We start from the raw sequence: 21,150 nt of genomic DNA, 5'->3' as shown, positions 1-21,150 counted from the left end.
TCCCACCAAAGACAACATCTGCAAGAAGTTTGTATGTTCTCCCCATGTTTGCGTGGGTTTCCTCCGGGTTCTCCGGTTTCCTCCCACATTCCAAAGACATAGTGATAGGGAATTTAGATTGTGAGCCCCATCAGGGACAGTGATGATAATGTATGCAAACTGTAAAGCGCTGCGGAATATGTTAGCGCTATATAAAAAATAAAGGTTATTGTGATAGATAGGAGACACAGATATGTGATGAATAGATAATTTCTCTTTTCTGCAGGTAAAAGCCGGATTTCTATTAACCCCTGAGCGCCCAGGCTGCCCCCTCTCCCCCCCATGTAGAGTCCCAGCGTCCCTGTCAGTTTCCGCAGCCTCTCTCTCTCCCCTGGGGTTATAATCACAATCCCCTCTTCTGCCCACCAACAATATTGCAGCCAAACCCACCACCAGCAGCGGCTCACAGAGGGGGGACACCAGCCCCCTCCCAATCCCTAATAATAATGAGTGATCAGCGATGAAACTTCGGCGGAGTGTCCGCGCCCCCCGCGTGCGCCCCCGTGTGCGCCTGTGGCGGCTGCCGGTGCGTAGCGGCCAGGACTGGGGAGGCTGAGGCAGCAGCGCCTGTCACCCGCGCACAGCAGAGGCGGCCACGCGTCCGGCCGGGCAGCGATCCTCCGCGATCACCAGCAGGTTGGCATCTCCTTATTATTCCTCCTCGTACCCCCGCGCTGCCTCCCATCCCTGTGATAATCGGCGTGTTTCGCCCCCTCCTGCGTGTCCGTGGAGTGACTGTGTACAGTGAGGGGAGGTGGGGAGAAGCAGAAGCCGCGGCGCTTTCTTCATGCAAATGACCGCTCCGCCGTAACAAAAGGCTGCGAGGAGAAAGCCTCAGTCACCACCCGCGGCCACTCGCCATATTCTGTTTATTCATGCTCCTCTCCTCTCTTTTCTCTTCTCCTCTCCTCTCTTTCTCTTCCCCTCTTCTCTCCTCTCTTCTCCTTTCTTCTCCTCTCCTCTTTTCTCTTCTCTCCTCCTCTCTTCTCTCTTCTCCTCTCTCCTCCTCTCTTCTCCTCTCCTCCTCTCTTCTCTTCTCTCTTCTCTTCTCCTCTCCTCCTCTCTTCTCCTCTCCTCTTTTCTCTTCTCTCTTCTCCTTTCTTCTCCTCTCCTCTCTTCTCTTCTCCTTTCTTCTCCTCTCCTCTCTTCTTCTCTCCTCCTCTCTTCTCCTCTCCTCTTTTCTCTTCTCTCCTCCTCTCTTCTCTCTTCTCCTCTCTCCTCCTCTCTTCTCCTCTCCTCCTCTCTTCTCTTCTCTCTTCTCTTCTCCTCTCCTCCTCTCTTCTCCTCTCCTCTTTTCTCTTCTCGCCTCCTCTCTTCTCTCTTCTCCTCTCTCCTCCTCTCTTCTCCTCTCCTCCTCTCTTCTCTTCTCTCTTCTCTTCTCCTCTCCTCCTCTCTTCTCCTCTCCTCTTTTCTCTTCTCTCTTCTCCTTTCTTCTCCTCTCCTCTCTTCTCTTCTCTTCTCTTCTCTCCTCTCTTCTCCTCTCTTCTCCTCTCCTCTTTCTCTCTCTTCTCCTCTCCTCTCTTCTCTTCTCTTCTCTCTTCTCCTTTCTTCTCGTCTCTCCTCTCCTCTCTTTTCTCTTCTCCTCTCTTCTCCTCTCTTCTCCTCTCTTCTCTCTTTTCTCTTCTCTTCTCCTCTCTTCTCTCTCTTCTCTTCTCCTGTCTTCTCCTTTCTTCTCCTCTCCTCTCTTTCTCTTCTGCTTTCACGCTTCAGTCCCCTGCTTTGCAATTATTTCCTTTTTTTCTTCCGCATTCCTCCTGTCGATCACCCCCATCATTGTGATGATGATGATGATGGTGGTGATGATGAGGGGTCTCGCTCCAGGAGATGATGGGGGAGCAGAGTTTCCGTGTACAAGAATTTTTTTTTACAAAAATGCTGATTTTTTTTTTTTTTAATTGTAAGACGACAGCGTGATTTTTATACCTGGGTGCTACTAAAAAAAAAGTGCTCTAGGATGGGAAGCCCCCTCCAAAAGAAGAAGAACCCCCTACAAACCTTCCTCCACCCTCCAAGCTAGAGGAGTCAGGGGTCATTGGATCCTTCTTCCACCAGGGATGGATGGATCCCCTTTTCCATAGTGTAGGGTAATCTTTCATCTGGACTGAATCCTCTTCTCATTTGTTTAGGGTAATCTTTAATTTGGATTGCCTTCTTATTGAAGGTCCACTCAGATGGATACCATTCTCCGAAGCTTAGGGATGCTTAGCTCAAAGATGCAGTTTATGGAACGACTCCTCCAAAAGAATAAGGCCCCCCTACACACCTTCGTCAGCCGGCTAAAATAGAGGAGTCAGGCGTCATTGGATCTCCTTTTTTGAAGTTTAGGGTGAGCGTCCACATGGGCTTCCACCCTGTGTCAAGGGTCAGAGATTGATCCCTTTCTCCAAAGTTTAGGGAGAGGTTCCACCAGGGCTTTTACTCTGTCGGTGGTTGGGGTCATTGGATCCCCTTATATGACACTTAGGGAGAGATTCCACTAGGACTGACGCCAAGTCAAGACTCTGGGTTAATGAATCCGCACCTTCAAACTTTAAGGAGGGCTTCCACCTGAGATGCCACCATGTTTAGTATTGGTGTCAAATAGATTAGGATGAGCTTCCACTTGGGCTGCCATCGTGTCAAGGTTCGGGGTTAATAAAACCCCTTCTCCTTCTACCATCATGTCGAGGATCGATTGATCTCCTTTTTAAACGTTTAGAGTGATCTCCCACCTTGGCTGTCATCTTTTCGAACGTTGATAGATCCCCTTTTTAAAAGCTTAGCGTAAGCTTCCACTTGGGCTACTACCATGTAGAGCATCAGGGTCAATGGATCCCCATCTATGAAGATTAGGGTGAGCTTCCACTTGGGCTGCCATTGTATTGACTGGTCAATAGATGACCTTCTTTGAAGTTTAGGAAGACCTTCCATCTGGGCTACCACTATATCAAGTTTCGGGGTAGATGGATCCTCTTCTTCAAAGCTTAGGATAAGCTTCCACCTGGGCTACCACCATGTTGAGGTTCGGCATCAATGGATTCCCTTCTTCAAAGCTTAGAATGAGCTTTGACTTGGAACATGTTGAGAGTCAGAATCAATGGATCCCCTTTTTAGAAGCTTAGAGCAAGCTTCCACTTGGGCTGCCATCTTGTCAAGGGTCAGAGATCGATGGATTCCTTTCTCCAAAGCTTAGGGTGAGCTTCAAATTGAGCTGCTAACCTGTCCAAGGATGGGAGTCAATGGATTCCCTTTCCTGAAGTTTAGGGCGAGCTCCCACCGTGTTGAGGGTCAGGGTCAACAGATCCCCTTCTTTGAAGCTTAGGTAGATCTTCAATCTGGGCTGTCACCCTATCGATGAAGGAAGTTGGGTTGTCAGAGGGGGTTAAACGCAGCTCAGATTTTACTCCTAAGCAACCTTTCAATGAATAGAGATGCAAAAAGGAAGATAATGAGCGGAGGGGGTCTTTATTACACCCCCCCATCTTCTCTAGCCCTTAATCCATTCTAATCCTCTTGTCAGTCCGCTATTGTCATCTAACAGGCATGAATAGGGACTTCCTCACTTCATTCCAGACCGGATTGATTGCAAGCTCTTGGGGCCAGCAGCTGATGGTTCATTTAGTTGAAGATTAACCCCCTCTGTTGCTAGGGAACTGGGATGGCTTGGCTTGCAGAAGGGGTTAATCTATAAGAGTAGAGGGGTGGAGAGGTGACTATAGGAAAGGGAGAAGAAAAAAAAAAAAACATTACGGTCAAAATAACTCCACATCGTCTCCTGATGGTCGGGGCTGCGGAGAAGCTGACAGGGGTTTGTGCCGGGTGTCAGCGCGAACCGTAATAAAGGGATTTCTTATAGGATTTCCCGAGAGGTGAGTTCATTAGGCAGCGAGGTGGAGGGTCGGAGATGTCGCTGGAAAGAACATGGAGAGTCTTCAGCGATGTCTACCGGTGGTCAGGAGGTGGAGGACATAAGCCGCACGTCTTGCCGGATCCTATAGCCGGCGAGCTGCTCCTTCATTTTCTCAGCCCCGGCGTCCGTTCTCGCCGGAGGAGCTTGGACAGATGTCTGATGGTTGTGGTGTTCATGGAAAGCAGAAGTGTGAAGGCATCAAGCACCGGCGGCGGGGTCTGGAGTAATGCAGCATTTTCTTACCTCCTGCCCTTTGCCTTTTAATCAGAGGGGATTCGCTTTTGTCTCGTGGGGGGCGATCGGTGGGAGATCGGGGATTTTATGCATTGGATTACCCTGACGACAATGGGATTAGACGGATTTTTTTGGGGATGTTGGTAATGATGATTGTTGCAATGATGGGGGTTGTAGTGGTGAGATAGCGGCGATTTAGGGCTGGCTCTTAGCGCCAGGCTTCTTTATTGATATCTGCTCCTCAACTTGTGACTCTCCAGCTGCCAAAAAAAGTGCAACTCCCAGCATTGCTCTGACAGCCTGGGAGTGGTAGTTTTGGAAACAATTAAGATGGAATTGGTTTATAGGATAAATGCAACATACAGATGTAGCAGAGATGGAATTGTTACTTTCTGCAAAATCAGGAAAACAGCAGCGTGTGAACACACCCACTTTTAAATAAGCGATCCTCAAACAATCATCCATTAGTTACAAAAAAACAAATACAGATGCGGATACGGATAGTACTCACCCTCCGCGGGTTATTTCCCATTTTCACATAGTCTGCTTGCTGTCACTGAATAGGAAATCAGTATCGTATCTGATATACTTCACAGCTGGAAGTTTGTTACAGTTGTATCCAGTCTAGAAAATCCTTTATGAGCGACATGACCTGGACTGGGAAACCTAAAGGGGGTTATCGGGTGTTCAACCAGTCCATAGGGGATAAATGTATGATCAATGGAGGTCTGACTGCTGAGCCCCCACCGATCCCGAGGATGGAGGTCACAAAGTGCCAGTGAATGGAGCCAAAGTGCCCCTGTGTAATCACTGCTCCATTCACTTCTATGGGATTAGTCGTGCGGCGATCACACTTCGCTGTTTTAGCTGCAGTCCTATGCAAAACCACACATTATATAATATGCAAAGAAATGTGCCAGTGACAAACTCGACTCTGCTCTATCTGCCCATCGCAGCTCTGCTACATGTATATTCTGCAGACAATGTGAATATTGGGTCCATGATGACCCCAAAGGTGCGATGGGCTTTAGAATCTGAACACTGATACTCTAGAAGATGTTACAGAAGTTTGCACATTGACTTGCTGATTTCTATCTTTCCTAGTAGAGTATGTTCTCCATAAGAGGTGGGATTACTACTTGTTTTATATTTTTTAGCATGTCTTGAGAAAGCTGTAAGTGTCTTAAAGGGACCCATAGGATAGCTCATAAATGCATGATCTCTGGGGTCCCAACTATTGAGATCCTCACTAATCCAAAAAATGGGGGTCCCAAAGTCCAGTGCCCTGTGTGAATTGAGCAGTAGTGCCCATTCACCTCTATGGGGCTGATGACTGCAAGGCTATATCCTTCCATGCCATAGAAGTCAATGGAGCGGTGGTTAATGGTTGAGCATTGGCATTGCCACTCCATTCCTACAGGAAGCTTTGGGACCCGCGGTCTCTAGGTCAGTGGTGCTCCCAGTAGTTGGACCATGAGCGATTGTACAATTATCACTTATCCTGTATTTATTGGGACGACACTTTGAAGTGGTATCCCCCCTTTAAATGTTGCTTTCAGGTGCTGCTTTGCCGTATTTTTCTGCAGATTCCCCCTTTAAATGTTGGTTTCAGCGGTTTCTTCATTTTTTTTCTGCAGATCCCCCTTTAAATGTTGCTTTCAGCTGCTTCTTTATAATTTTTTTCTGCAGATCCCTCCTTTAAATGTTCTTTTCAGCTGCTTCTTTACCATTTTTCTGCAGACCCCTTTAAATGTTACTTTCAGCTTCTTCTTTACCGTTTTTTTTGCAGACTTTAAATGTTGCTTTCAGCTGCTATTTTATTAAATTTTCTGCAGATTCCCCCTTTAAATGTTGCTTTCAGCTGCTTCTTTATAAAATTTTCCTCAGATTCCCCCTTTAAATGTTGCTTTCAGCTGCGTATTTACCATTTTTTCTGCAGATTCCCCCTTTAAATGTTGATTTCAGCTGCTTCTTTACCATTTTTCTGCAGATTCTCCCTTTAAATGTTGCTTTCAGCTGCTTTATCATTTTTTCATCAGATTCCCCTTTAAATGTTGCTTTCAGATGCTTCTTTATCATTTTTTTCTTCAGATTCCCCCTTTAAATGTTGCTTTCAGCTGCTTATTTACCATTTTTTCTGCAGATTCCCCCTTTAAATGTTGCTTTCAGCTGCTTCTTTATCATTTTTTCATCAGATTTCCCTTTAAAGGTTGCTTTTAGCTGCTTCTTTATAATTTTTTCCTCAGGTTCTCTCTTTAAATGTTGCTTTCAGCTGCTTCTTAACTATTTTTTTCCCGCAGAGTTCTGCTTTAGGGTACATTGTTGGATGCTATGCTTTTACATATAAGTGGATCGTCTTGCTGTATTATTATGTCAGTTGTGCCTGAATGCTCTGTTTCAATGAATGGAAGTTCTGAATAAGTTGTTTTTGTGGTTAACGTCTGACATTTGGGCTATGTGAGAATTCCTACCTTTATATTGATTGCCATCTATTTGCAAAATGCTAAAAAAAAATGTTACGGAGAAGTCGTAGAGCGCTGGACATTGTTTGCATAAATGATTTCATAGGTTGGGTGACCTTGTGACCAGTGGCAGCCTCCAAAGTGGACGACTCTGGTTGCAATTGCCTTTCTTGATTACAGCAGGGAAAGCAGCTCTGGAGCACAAACAATAGGAAGAGCAGCTCTGGAGCACAAACAGTTGCTAATATCCCTTTAAGGAAAGGGGAAAGGTCTAGAGACCTCCTTAATTTGATTTTGCATACATGTATGTTAATTTAATGTCATTGTACTGCCTAGATGTGTTATTATTTGTTTCTAAACTAATGTATCGTTACCCACGAAATATCTGCTCTGAAGTCCTCTGTGCTGCTGGTATCATTCTAGTAAACCAATGTTAAAACTGTGCAATAACATAAAATCTTGCAGCGTATTTTATAAGCAATGACAGAGCCTCTGTATAATAACATGGATCTTTAGATCAGTCTGTCTTCCTTTACTTGCTTCCTAATGGGTGAAATCAGCTGCAGAATCTTCATGTGACCCAGATGTATTTCGGGGCAGATTTCTATCAACTCTTGAGCTTTTCTTCTGTGTTTTTTTTTTACACATTGCCCTTACTTCTCCACTTTGCTGATGACAGTAATCGTAGGTATTAGCTGACCCAAGAAATCGACAGCTTACCAATAATTGTCCTCTTTGTGCGGCTCCTTTCTAGACTGTTGATCCTGTTGCGGATTTCAGCTTTCAGCAGAATCATCCAGCCATTGTGGGAGAATTCACCGTTTTATTTGGGACACACAGTAAATGTTATACAATATATGGGTGATACAGGGAAGAATAGGCGCGAAGCTGTAGGCCAGAACCTGGGAGTATTCAAATTCCATGATTTATTCTAACCTATCACTTTAGAAAGGGGGTCTTTAACTTTTTGAGATCCAAAGTGTTCCCAATTGTACAGAGTAGCTTGAGAATATTGTCTAGCACATATACTTAGCAGTTTGGATTGTCACGAACTAGAAGTTAGGAAAATCAAAGAACAGAATTATTTGGCTTCAATATTCTGGGCTGATCCACTTCCTAATATATATCTAAAACCAGTGGCGTAACTAGAGTTCGATGGGCCCCAGTGCAAAATTTGAACCTTGTCCCCCAGCTACATGTTGGTCTGAAACATTGGCCCTTGCAGCATTCTAGATCCTATGAAGGTGCAAATAAAGTCCGTGGAGCCTCATTGAAGAGCCTCAAACACGGGACTAGCCAGATCTTCCTCCAGGGAAGGACCCAGCCAAGGAGTGGCTCCTTTCGGAAACCATCATTACCACCATATTAAGTGGCCCTTTAAGTCAATATCCAGCTCTGTACGAGTTTACAGATATGACAAGGGAAATACCAAGGCCAGGTATCCATCCACAGACAGCTGTTTCGGGGTGTTGCCCCTCATCAGTGTGGAGTAGGATTCTGGCTAGGTGGGAGCAATGCCTAGTAGACCAACATCACGAAGCAATCACTGACCTCAGGGAGACCAGACAAAGAAAACACTGCTGCAGCCGGCAAAGGCACCTAATCAGTGAAATCCTAGGTGCAATGCTCCCTGGTCCTTTTTGTCCTCTTTGTCTGGACAAATACCTGGCCTTGGTATTTCCCTTGTCATATCTGTAAACTCGTACAGAGCTGGATATTGACTTAAAGGGCCACTTAATATGGTGGTAATGGTGGTTTCCAAAAGGAGCCACCCCTTGGCTGGGTCCTTCCCTGGAGGAAGATCTTGCCAGTCCCATGTTTGAGACTCTTAAATGAGGCTCCACGGACTTTATTTGCATATTCGTATTTCCCAGGGAGCATTGCACCTAGGATTTCACTGATTAGGTGCCTTCGCCGGCTGCCGCAGTGTTTTCTTTGTCTGGTCTCCCTGAGGTCAGTGATTGTTTCGTGATGTAGATCCTATGAAGGTCATACGTGTTCGCTCTTCACCCCCATGTTTATTTATTTATTTTTTATATAGCGCTAACATATTCCGCAGCGCTTTACAGTTTGTACACATTATCATCACTGTCCCCGATGGAGCTCACAATCTAAATTCCCTATCAGTATGTCTTTAGAATGTGGGAGGAAACCAGAGTACCCGGAGGAAACCCACGCAAACACGGGGAGAACATACAAACTCCTTGCAGATGTTGTCCTTGGTGGTATTCGAACCCAGGACCCAGCACTGCAAGGCTGCAGTGCTAACCACTAAGCCACCGTGCATGTAATAATGTTCCCCATCCTGTAATAATGTCCCTGATCCTTGCCCCTTCCTGTAACAATTTCCCTATCCTGATATAATGTCCTCCATCCTGAGCCTCATCCTGTTATAATATCCCCCCACCCTGAGTCCCTTCCAGTGATAATATCCTCCTTTCTGTGCCCCTTCCATTTATAATGTCTTCACATCCTGAGCTTCTTCCAGTAATTATGTCCCCAATCCTAGTATAATGTCTCCTATCCTGGTCCCTTCCAGTAATTATGTCCCTGATCCTCGCCCCTTCCTATATCAATTTCCCTATCCTGGTATAATGTCCCATGCTGGTCCTCTTCCTGTTATAATTTCCCCCCATCCTGTGCCACTTCTAGTAATAATAACCCCTTTTTCTCTGCCCATCTCTGTAATAATGTCTCCCATCCTGAACTTCTTCCAGTAATAATGTCCCCCATCCTGGTATAATGTCTCCTATCCTGGCCCCTTCCAGTAATCATGTCCCTGATTTTGGCCCCTTCCTGTAACAATTTCCCTATCCTGGTATAATGTCCCTCATCCTCGGCCTCTTCCTCTTATAATGTCCCCCATCCTGAACTGGTTCCAGTAATAATATCCCCTATTCTGTGCCCCTTCTTGTTATAATGTCTTCCCATCCTGAGGTTCTACCAGTACTGATGTCCCCCATCTTGGTATAATGTCTCCTATCCTGGCCCCTTCCAGTAATCATGTCCCTGATCCTGGCCCCTTCCTGTAACAATTTCCATATCCTGTTATAATGTCCGCCCATCCTGAGCCCCTTCCAGTAATAATTTCCCTCCACTTCCTGTTAGAATGTCTTCCCATCCTAAGCTTCTTCCAGATATAATGTCTCCTATCCTTGTATAGTATCTCCTATCCTGGCCCTTTCCAGTAATAATTCCCCACATCCTGGGCCCCTACGTGATATAATGTCCTATATCCGGGACCCCTTCCTGGTATAATGACCTCTTTCCTGGGTCCCTTCCTGGAATAATGTCCCCTATCCTGTGCCCCTTCTTTGTATAATGTCTTCCTATCCTGAGGTTCTTCCTGTAATGATGTCCCCCATCTTGGTATAATGTCTCCTATCCTGGCCCCTTCCAGTTATCATGTCCCTGATCCTGGCCCCTTCCTGTAACAATTTCCATATCCTGTTATAATGTCCGCCCATCCTGAGCCCCTTCCAGTAATAATTTCCCTCATTCTGTGTCACTTCCTGTTAGAATGTCTTCCAATCCTAAGCTTCTTCCAGATATAATGTCTCCTATCCTTGTATAATGTCTCCTATCCTGGCCCTTTCCAGTAATAATTCCCCACATCCTGGGCCCCTACGTGATATAATGTCCTATATCCTGGTCCCCTTCCTGGTATAATGTCCTCTATCCTGGGTCCCTTCCTGGAATAATGTCCCATATCCTATGCCCCTTCTTTGTATAATGTCTTCCCATCCTGAGGTTCTTCCTGTAATGATGTCCCCCATCTTGGTTTAATGTCTCCTATCCTCACCCCTTCCAGTAATCATGTCCCTGATCCTGGCCCCTTCCTGTAACAATTTCCATATCCTGTTATAATGTCCGCCCATCCTGAGCCCCTTTCAGTAATAATATCCCCCATTCTGTACCCCTTCCTTCCTGTTAGAATGTCTTCCCATCCTAAGCTTCTTCCAGTTATAATGTCTCCCATCTTTGTATAATGTCTCCTATCCTGGCCCTTTCCAGTAATAATTCTCCACATCCTGGGCCCCTATGTGATATAATGTCCTATATCCTGGGCCCCTTCCTGGTATAATGTTCTGTATCTTGGGGCCCTTCCTGATATAATGTCCTCTATCCTAGGCCCCTTCTTGGTATAATGTCCCCCATCCTGGCCCCTTCCTGGTATAATGTTCCCAAGCCTGGGCCTCCTCCTGGTATAATATCCCAAATATTGGGCCCCTTCCTGGTATAATATCCCTCGTTCTGCTGCTGTTAAATAAAAATAAATTATTCTTATCTTTCTCCACTCCCACAATGCGCAGTGTTCTAGCAGCTTACTACAGCGTGCCATCCATTGGCAGTGCATGATATCTCTGCCATGCACCCACTGTGACAACGATGTCAGCTGCCAGCTGTCGGCTGGCTGCGCTTATTGCAGTGCATGGAGCCAGCGGGCCTCAGCAATGCAATATATTTCAGCTGAATGTGAGTCCTCAGACGTACATGCAACTGAAATAGGCACTGGGATCAGCGGGAGCCCCTCCCGCATGGCCGCGGTCACAAACACTGTGACCACGATTGTTATGTCCCTGTCTAAAGCAGTTGAATTCAACGTTTCTAAGATAGAACTCCAAATCCCTTGCAAAGCATCAAATGATAAACTTGGCTACCTGCGACCACCACGAGGGGGAGCTTACCGCATACTGTTCTAGAATCGAGTTTAACGTAATTACAGTATGCTGTTAGCTCCCTCTAGTGGTGACTGTAGGTGGTTGCAATTGTACTTCTTTTTTGTTATGTCTATGCAGAGAATTTTAGACTTTAATTAGAAAAAATATATGTTTTTCCACTAGAAAACTCGTTGTATTTGACTGTCTCAAACAAATTCTGTGTGCGTAAGGGTGTGATCACACTCATTTTCTTTTTACAGCATTTTCATTGCAGAAATTCTCCAACTCGACATTTAAAACTCATGGTTTCTGAAGAGTTTTTGCTTTAAAAAAAGTCAGCAAAAAATACTCAGTGTGAACACTCCCCAACCTTTCCACTGGGACTACACCACCTGTAGTTAATATGGGCGGTATACTCGTATTTGTCAAACCCAGGTCCAATAGCACCCTGAGGTCCTTGAGATGACCATTTGCCCACACTTATCTCTATGTGGCAGCCTTAGGAGCGCGCTCCATGTTAATTGTATTTATCAGACTCTCGGACCTTTATTTGGAGAAAGTTTGTGAAAAAAAAACCCACATTAAATTTGCTTTGAAGTAACAGAGAATGAGGCTAATAAATGGCGATGGCATTGATGTGCCGACACATTAGTTCACCTTAGTGCGAGCTCCTGAGCTTTACAAGAAAACACTAAATTAATGGAATAGTTTTTCTTCTCCATGACTTAAGTCAACATATCAAATAGACGAGAAGGAGAGCAGATAATACAAAATACCAAGGAGAGCAATCCTTGCTATTAAAGGGGTTGTCCGCTTTCAGGAAAGTTGACCCCTAAACTGTAATATACCCAAAATAACAAATTCAGCAAATTCCAATCCCCCTGGGTCCAGTGTTGTCTCTCTACATTTGGCCAAGCCCTGGTGTTTTGGCTGCAGACGGCCAACAGGGAGGATACTGGACGGAGTGTATATCTGTCCCAGAAATTTAAGCTGGGTGAGATATTAAAAGCCAGGTAGCACTGGTTGTTGAGCAGTGTAGGCAGGGCCGGCGTCAGCACCCATGCCGGGACCCTGAGTGAGCGAGTCAGCGTGAAAAGGCCGTCCAATCTGCAGGCACTGTGTTATAGAGCCAGCGGAGCTGAGAAGAATGATATATAGCTTTGTAGGAAAAGATTCAATTTATTCTGTGTTTTTGGCATTTAGTTCTCTGCACTTTCTGGGGTATTCGGTCCAGTGGGCGGTCCTATCCATGACTGACAGCTTTCTTTCTATAACTGTGCATACAGAGGTGGCTGTCAGTCACTGATAGGACCGCCCACTGGACCGAATACCCCAGAAAGTGCAGAGAACTAAATGCCGACAACACAGAATAAATTGAATCTTTTAATACAAAACTATATATCATAGAATCATAGAATCATTGAATCATAGAGTTGGAAGGGACCTCCTGGGCCATCTGGTCCAACCCCCTGCTCAAAGCAGGATTCGCTAAATCATCCCAGTCAGATGTCTGTCCAGCCTCTGTTTGAAGACTTCTATTGAAGGAGAACTCACCACTTCTCGTGGCAGCCTGTTCCACTCATTGATCACTCTGTCAAAAAGTTTTTTCTAATATCTAATCTGTGTCTCCTCCCATTCAGTTTCATCCCATTGCTTCTAGTCTTTCCTTGTGCAAATGAGAATAAAGTTGATCCTTCTACAATGTGACAGCCCTTTAGATATTTGTAGACAGCTATTAAGTCTCCTCTCTGTCTTCTCTTTTGCAAACTAAACATTCCGAAATCCTGCAACCTTTCCTCATAAGACAGAGTTTGCAGACCGGTCACCATTCTGGTCGCTCTTTTCTGAACTTGCTCCAGTTTGTTGATGTCTTTTTTAAAATGTGGTGCCCAAAACTGGACACAATATTCCAGATGAGGTCTGACCAGAGAGGAGTAGAGGGAAATAATGACTTCACGTGATCTAGACTGTATGCTTCTGTTAATACATCCTAGAATTGCATTTGCCTTTTTTGCTGCTGCATCACACTGTTGACTCATATTCACTCTGTGATCTATTAGTATACCCAAGTCTTTTTCACATGTGCTGTTGCTTAGCCCTATTCCTCCCATTCTGTATATGCTTTTTCATTTTTATTGCCCAGATGTAGTACTTTGCATTTTTCCTTGTTAAAAAACATTCTGTTAGTTGCTGCCCACTGCTCCAGTTTATTTATATCTTTTTGAATCCTCTCTCTCTCTTCTCTAGTATTAGCTATCCCTCCTAGCTTTGTGTCATCAGCAAATGTAATCAGTTTACCCTCAATTCCTTCATCTAAATCGTTGATAAAGATGTTGAACAATACAGGGCCCAGGACAGAGCCCTGTGGTACCCCACTTGAGACATTCTTCCAACTGGATGTGCAGCCATTTACGACCACTCTTTGGGTCCGATCACAAAGCCAGTTATGAATCCACCTAACTGTTGCCTTGTCCATTCCATACTTAGTCCTTTTTTCAATAAGGATTGTATGATATACTTTGTCAAATGCTTTGCTGAAGTCAAGATATACTATATCTACAGCATTTCCTTGATCCACCCAATCAGTGATTCCGTCATAGAAGGAAATTAAGTTAGTCTGACATGACTTATTAGTTACAAACCCATGCTGACTCTGTTTAATCACCTCATTCTTATCCAGGTACTGACATACATGTTGTTTAATAATTTGTTCAAAGATCTTTCCTGGTATAGAAGTCAGACTCACCGGCCTATAGTTGCCTGGGTCCACCTTCTTCCCCTTTTTGAAGAGAGGAACAAGATTTGCTCTTCTCCAGTCTTCTGGCACTTCTCCTGTTCTACAAGAATTTTCAAAGATTATGGGGAGGGGTTCAAAAATTTCTTCTGCTATCTCCTTCAGCACTCTGGGGTGTAATTCATCTGGACCTGGAGACTTGAATTCATTTAGGTTAGCTAAGTGTTTCCTCACTATCTTTCTGTTTATAGATATCCTGGATTCTTCTATTCCCTTAATAGGACAGTGAAGAACAGGTGATGTTACATTTCCTTTCTGAGAGAAAACAGATGCAAAATAGGAATTTAAAAGTTCGGCCTTCTCAACATCCTGTCTTACCATTTCATCATTTTCATCCTGTAAAAATCCTATAGCATCTTTGACTTTTCCTTTACTTTTGACATATCCCCAAAATCCTTTATTATTGCTTTTGACATCTCTTGCAAGCCTCAATTCATTGTCAGCTTTAGATAATCTGATTTGTGCCCTGCAGGTTCTGCAGACAGCATTATATTCTTCTTTAGATATGCCTCCCTCTTTCCATTTTATAAACATTTTTTTCTTCCTTTTTAGCATATGCTTAAGTTCTGTGTTCATCCAATCTTCTCAGCTCCGCCGGCTCTATAACATAATGCCTGCAGATTGGACGGCCTTTTCATGGTGACCGGCTCCCTTTAAAAAAGAAAATAAAAAAAAGCAAAGGCAGAGTTGCTTTTTATTCATTAATTTAAAAAGAATGTAAAAAAAAATGATAGCAGCTATACAAACATTGTCCATTGTCTGTACATATAGAATCTACCGTATACATAGTTTGTTCCCCGAAATGGTGCTACTAAATATATACAGCTTGTGACACAAAACCATAATGTATTCTTAAAAATAAAAATTTTATGATCCTTGGAATGCGATGATGTAAAACTGCACGCAGCATTTTTTTTTTTTGTTTTGCAGTCAAAATCTGCACTCCTGACAATAAAAAAAGCTGCATTAATAAAAAAAAGCAGATTTTGCTGCTTTTTTATGCTTTTTTTTTTTGCTTCCTTATTTTTTTTTTGTGCGACTTGTATAAATTAACATGTTTAATAAAATTAATTTTATTCACCAGCAAAAGCAAAAAAAGCTGCAAAACCCTTTTGCTGTTGAGGTTTTTTGCAGCATTTTTGCACTTGCACATTGCTTTCTATGGGTGAAAAAAAACACTGGAAAAACATTGAAAGACATGACTTCCTGCAAATTAAAAAAAACCCCTCTCAATTCAGTAAGAAAATAAAAAGTGTGTGCCTTAGATTTCCCCAGAAGGACATCTGAAGCTGGAGTCTGGCTATGCATCAGAGGTTTGTAGCAGGTTATAACAGCCAGAGGAGCTCTACTAAGCACTGGTCACGAAGAGGGTCAATCATTCCGAGACTGTAGTAGTCAGTATAAGTGACATCTTTTGGTGGATTTGGAGAAAGCACTTGCTGTATTAGTTGTCTTGAGCTTCTTGCATTGTTCTTGCGTGATTGGTTTATTTCAAATTTTGGTAAATTTTGCTAATAAACCAAACCTAGAATTAATTTTTATCACCGGTGTTCAGGTATCATCCCAGATACCGTCCGGGTATGTGGATACCAAGGCTTTAAAAAAAACAACAAAAAATGTAATATATGAAAGTATAAATAAGCTCCTAAACTCTAAAAATACTTCTCTAATTCTGTGTTCCCAAGAGAAGGAATTGCCAGTGGCACATTTTATTTGCCAAATTTGCACTTACAAAATGTGTTGTCCTGGAAACTATTTATAGTATTTCAATATTTGCAAGGAACTAATTAGGCTTTGGGGCTTCCAGAAGAATTAATATTAGAACATAAGACCTGTCACATTCATAGAAGATCATAGCTATATTCCAGAAGGCCTGATTCTAATAAAGCCGCGAGGGGAACGGTGTGATAGCGTTTAATAGACTATGAGTCGTTATATCCTCACGATGTAACGGCAGCCAAAGTAGGAGAACAATCAGTGTGTCCGGTCATTGTTTTGTAAAGTCGCTGCCCATCGTACGAACTCTCATCATCATCGTCTAGCGCATGGATGTCAGTTATTATCAGCAATTGGCGCTTATAGGAAATGTATCAGTGGGAAATAAGCCATCGTTTTTATTTTAGAGATATTATTTAAAAACTTTTGGTGATGTCTTTTTCTAGTTTTCACGGGTTTCTGTCTATATGTTACAAAGAAATTCTGAAATTTTGCAGTTTTTCTGCTCTGTAGAGATCTGTCACGATGGGTGAGGGAGATGTAAGGTGCACAACAACGGGAAGAGGGAGGGAGAAACCCAAACACTAGGGAAGGGGGGAGTGAAGGCCCCTAGGTACATCTAACAACACCCTGTCTGCCCTAAACGTCCCTAAATAGGTTTCGCACCTACCGCCGAGCAGGAACCTCAGCCCTGCCTAATCCTAGCGATAGGCCCTGGATAAGGATGGAACGGGGTAAGCTCTAGTCAGCCCCCACTACAACTAAAGACAGAGAAGGTGGAATACTGATCTGGCCACTGGACCAAGGTCCTGAAAATCAATTATCTCATCTCTACTATACCCAGTAGATAAAACAAAATCCACCAATCAAAATATTAGTTCGTCACAGCTCACTTCCTCCTCCTCCCTGTATAGTGACTCCTGCACAGGACACAGAGCATGAACATAACACTCGTGCTTAAAAGTCAATTTAACATCTCCAGATTACAGGTTCCTATGATCCATGGAGTTGCAGTGGCATGTAAAAGTTTGGGCACGCTGGGTCAGAATTACTTTTATTGTGAACAGTTAACCAAGTTCAAGATGAAATGAGCTCTTAAAGGGCTGAAGTTACAGATGACACATATCATTTGTATTTTAGGCACAAAAAAAATGGAAGTTCTTTGACAGCTATCAGCGGGGACCCACAATGCTGGGAGATGTTTGTTGTGGATCCAGATACTCCGTGGACATGTGCGCATGTCCATGACGTGTATGGGTGGGAGCGTTGTTCCTGGCGTCCGCAGTGTGTGGGGCTTTGGTTGCCATGGAGGTGGCCTGAGTGCTCACATGCCGCATTGGAGGCCGGAAGGGACGTCACATCCGGCCCTGCGTGACTCATATGCATGCGCCGATTACCTAGTCCATGACACATAGAGGCGGGAACGTTGTTCCTGGTGCCCGGTATATGGGAGTAAAATTCTGGTTACCATGGTGGCGGTTTTGTGTATGCACATTATACAAGAGACAGGGGTGATGTTACGTCCGGTCCTGTGTGACTCACTTACATGCGCCGCTCATTATACCCTGAATGGGTACAGCTGTATGGGATATATAAATAGGGACAAACACACAAACTTATGCACAGCCCCTGAGGAAGCCCACGCGAAACGTGCGTTGGGGCTGCATGGTGTGACCAGTTACGAGGATCTATTTGGGTGAGATTTTTTTTTTCCTTAGTATTAGACTTTTATTCTGAGGTCCATTTTGTGTATACACGCTGTAATGGCAATATGTTAAAAGTTTTTTTAGTGCACCCAGAGTGGCATTGATATCTTTTTACCTTTTGTCTAATATTTTGGTAATATTGCAAGAGTAATTGTCATTTGATATTATATTTTACATGATCTCAATATCCCCGATCCATACTTTAATGTAATTGTGTAGGACTTTATGTCCTATGTCCTTTACATTGTTAGTGTCTATATAACATTTTATTATGTAATATTATTCATGAATATATTAAATAAGATTAATACGTTTTATACTGAAGGTGCTTTGCACTCCTTGGTTTCTTTTTTTGTCTGCAATTTCGTACAAACCATTGAAACACACTGATCATTATAGAAATTAACTATATATAGATCAAAAAGTGTGATATTAACCCCTTTCTGCCATTAGACGTACTATCCCGTCCATGTGCCCTGGGACTTAATTCCCAGGGACGGGATAGTACGTCTAATGCGATCAGCGGCGCCCACGTGGTTATCACAGCTGACACCCGGCACAATGTGTCAGGGGCGGTCACGGACCGCCCCCGACACGTTAACCCCTTGCACACCGTGATCAAACATGATCGCGGTGTACCGGGGGTTAAAGGGAAGCATCGGCAGGGAGGGGGCTCCCTCCGTGCTTCCCTGAGCCCCCCACGGCAGCGCAATGTGCAGCGCTGCTGCGGGGGGCTCCTTTCCTGCAGGCCCCCGAATCCAAGATGGCGACGGGGGCCTTCGGGGGCCTGTAGGCAGCTGACTTCCTCAGTGCCTGCAAAGCGCAGGCATGAGGAAGCCTTCTGCACTGCCTGTGACGGATCGCTGATCGGTCACAGTGATCTGTGATGTGACAGATCAGCGATCTGTCACAGGACAGTGATGTCCCCCCTGGGACTATTTAATAAAGTTAAAAAAAAAATAAAAAAAAGTGTTAGAATAAATTTAAAAAAATCGCCAAATAAATTAGAAAAAAAAAATATTCCCCCAAATAAATCCATTTTTTGGAAATAAAAAAACAAACAATAAAAGTACACATATTAGGTATCGCCGCGTCCGTAATGACCCGCCCTATAAAACTGTCCCATTAGTTAACCCCTTTAGCGAACCCCTTAAAAAATAAAAATAAAAAACAAAGCAAAAAATAATGATTTATTATCATACCGCCAAACAAAAAGTGTAATAACGCGTGATCAAAAAGACGCATATAAATATCCATGGAACCGCTGAAAACGTCATCTTGTCCCGCAAAAAACGAGCTGCCACACAGCATCATCAGCGAAAAAATAAAAAAGTTATAGCTCGCAGAATAAAGCGATGCAAAATAATTATTTTTTATATAAAATAGTTTTCATCGCATAAAACCGACAAAACATAAAAAAACGACCTAAATGAGGTATCGCTGTAACCGTACTGACCCAAAGAATAATACCGCTTTATCAATTTTCCCGCACGCGAAACGGTGTAAACGCACCCCCCCAAAAGAAATTCATGAAACGCTGGTTTTTGTTCATTCTGCGTCCCAAAAATCGGAATAAAAAGCGATCAAAAAATGTCACGTGCCCGAAAATGGTACCAATAAAAACGTCAACTCGTCCCGCAAAAATAAGACCTCACATGACTCGGTGGGTCAAAATACGGAAAAATTATAGCTCTCAATATGTGGTGATGCAAAAACTATTTTTACAATAAAAAGCGTCTTTTAGCGTGCGACAGCTGCCAAATATAAAAACCGCCATAAATAGTAAATCAAACCCCCCGTTATCACCCCCTTAGTTAGGGAAAAATAATAAAATAAAAAAAATGTATTTATTTCCATTTTTCCATTAGGGTTAGGGTTAGGCTTAGGGCAGGGTTAGGGCTAGGGTTAGGGCTAGGGTTAGGGTTAGGGCTGAGATTAGGGTTAGGGGTGTGTTGGGGTTCGGGTTGGAGTTAGAATTGGGGGTTTCCACTGTTTGGGCACATCAGGGGCTCTCCAAATGCAACATGGCGTCTGATCTCAATTCCAGCCAATTCTGAGTTGAAAAAGTCAAATGATGCTCCTTCCCTTCCAAGCTCTGCCATGCGCCCAAACAGTGTTTTACCCCCACATGTAGGGTATCAGCCTACTCAGGTCAAATTGCAAAACAATTTTTGGGGTCCAATTTCTCCTGCTACCCTTAGGAAAATAAAAAATTGGGGGCAAAAATATCATTTTTGTGGAAAAAAATGATTTTTTTATTTTCAGGTCCGAGCGTTATAAACTTCTGTAAAGCACTTGGGGGTTCAAAGTGCTCACCACACATCTAGATAAGTTCCGTGGGGGGGTCTAGTGTCCAAAATGGGGTCACTTGTGGGGAGTTTCAATAGTTTAGGTACATCAGGGGCTCTCCAAACGCACATGACACCCGCAGACCATTCCATCAAAGTCTGCATTCCAAAACGTCACTGCTTCCCTTCCGAGCCCCGACGTGTGTCCATACAGTAGTTTTCTCCCACATATGGGGTGTCAGCGTACTCATGACAAATTGGACAACAACTTTTGGGGTCCAATTTCTCCTGTTATCCTTGGGAAAATGAAAAAATTGGGGACTAAATGATCATGTTTGTGGAAAAAATACGATTTTTTTATTTTCATGCCCGGGCATTATAAACTTCTGTGAAGCCCTTGGGGGTTCAAAGTGCTCACCACACATCTAGATAAGTTCCGTGGGGGGTCTAGTGTCCAAAATGGGGTCACTTGTGGGGAGTTTCAATAGTTTAGGTACATTAGGGGCTCTCCAAACGCACATGACACCCGCAGACCATTCCATCAAAGTCTGCATTCCAAAACGTCACTACTTCCCTTCCGAGCCCCGACGTGTGTCCATACAGTAGTTTTCTCCCACATATGGGGTATCAGCGTACTCAGGACAAATTGGACAACAACTTTTGGGGTCCAATTTCTCCTGGTACCCTTGGGAAAATAAAAAAATGGTGACTAAAATATCATGTTTGTGGAAAAAATACGAATTTTTTATTTTCACGCCCGGGCGTTATAAACTTCTGTGAAGCACTGGGGGGTTCAAAGTGCTCACCACACATCTAGATAAGTTCCTTGGGGGGTCTAGTTTACAAAATGGTGTCATTTGTGGGGGGTTTCCACTGTTTAGGTACATCAGGGGTTTTCCAATCGCGACATGGTGTCCGATCTCAATTCCAGCCAAAAACGTCAAATGGCGCTGCTTCCCTTCCGAGCTCTGCCATGCGCCCAAATAGTGGTTTACCCCAACATGTGGGGTATCAGCGTACTCAGGACAAATTGCACAATAACTTTTAGGGTCCTGTTACCCTTGGGAAAATAAAAATTGGGGTGAAAAGATCATTTTTGTGGAAAAAATGTGATTTTTTAATTGTACCGCTGTACGTTATAAACTTCTGTAAAGCCCTTGTGGGTTCAAAGTTCTCACCACATATCTAGATAAGTTCCTTGGGGGGTCTAGTTTCCAAAATGGGGTCACTTGTAGGGGGTTTCCACTGTTTAGGTACATCAGGGACTCTCCAAACGTGACATGGCGTCCGATCTGAATTCCAGCCAATTTTGCATTGAAAAAGTCAAACGGCGCTCCTTCCATTCTGAGCTCTGCCATGCG

General features: G+C 43.7%; 1 long non-coding RNA gene across 1 annotated transcript in view; it reads left to right on the top strand.

Annotated features, from left to right (window-relative positions):
• Positions 1 to 398: 398 nt before the first annotated feature.
• Positions 399 to 21,150, top strand: part of LOC141088390 (uncharacterized) — a 34,541-nt gene continuing 13,789 nt past the window's right edge. The window contains exon 1 of the long non-coding RNA XR_012231940.1: positions 399 to 675. This is a non-coding gene — a long non-coding RNA (uncharacterized lncRNA). The remainder of the gene's footprint in view (positions 676 to 21,150) is intronic.

The sequence above is a fragment of the Dendrobates tinctorius genome, unplaced genomic scaffold (assembly GCF_039654945.1).
Source record: "Dendrobates tinctorius isolate UK_male_01 unplaced genomic scaffold, ASM3965494v1 ptg000039l, whole genome shotgun sequence".
Taxonomy (NCBI): Eukaryota; Metazoa; Chordata; class Amphibia; order Anura; family Dendrobatidae; genus Dendrobates; species Dendrobates tinctorius.
Note: the sequence above shows the minus strand (reverse complement) of the source record. Positions and strands in the feature narration are given on the sequence as shown.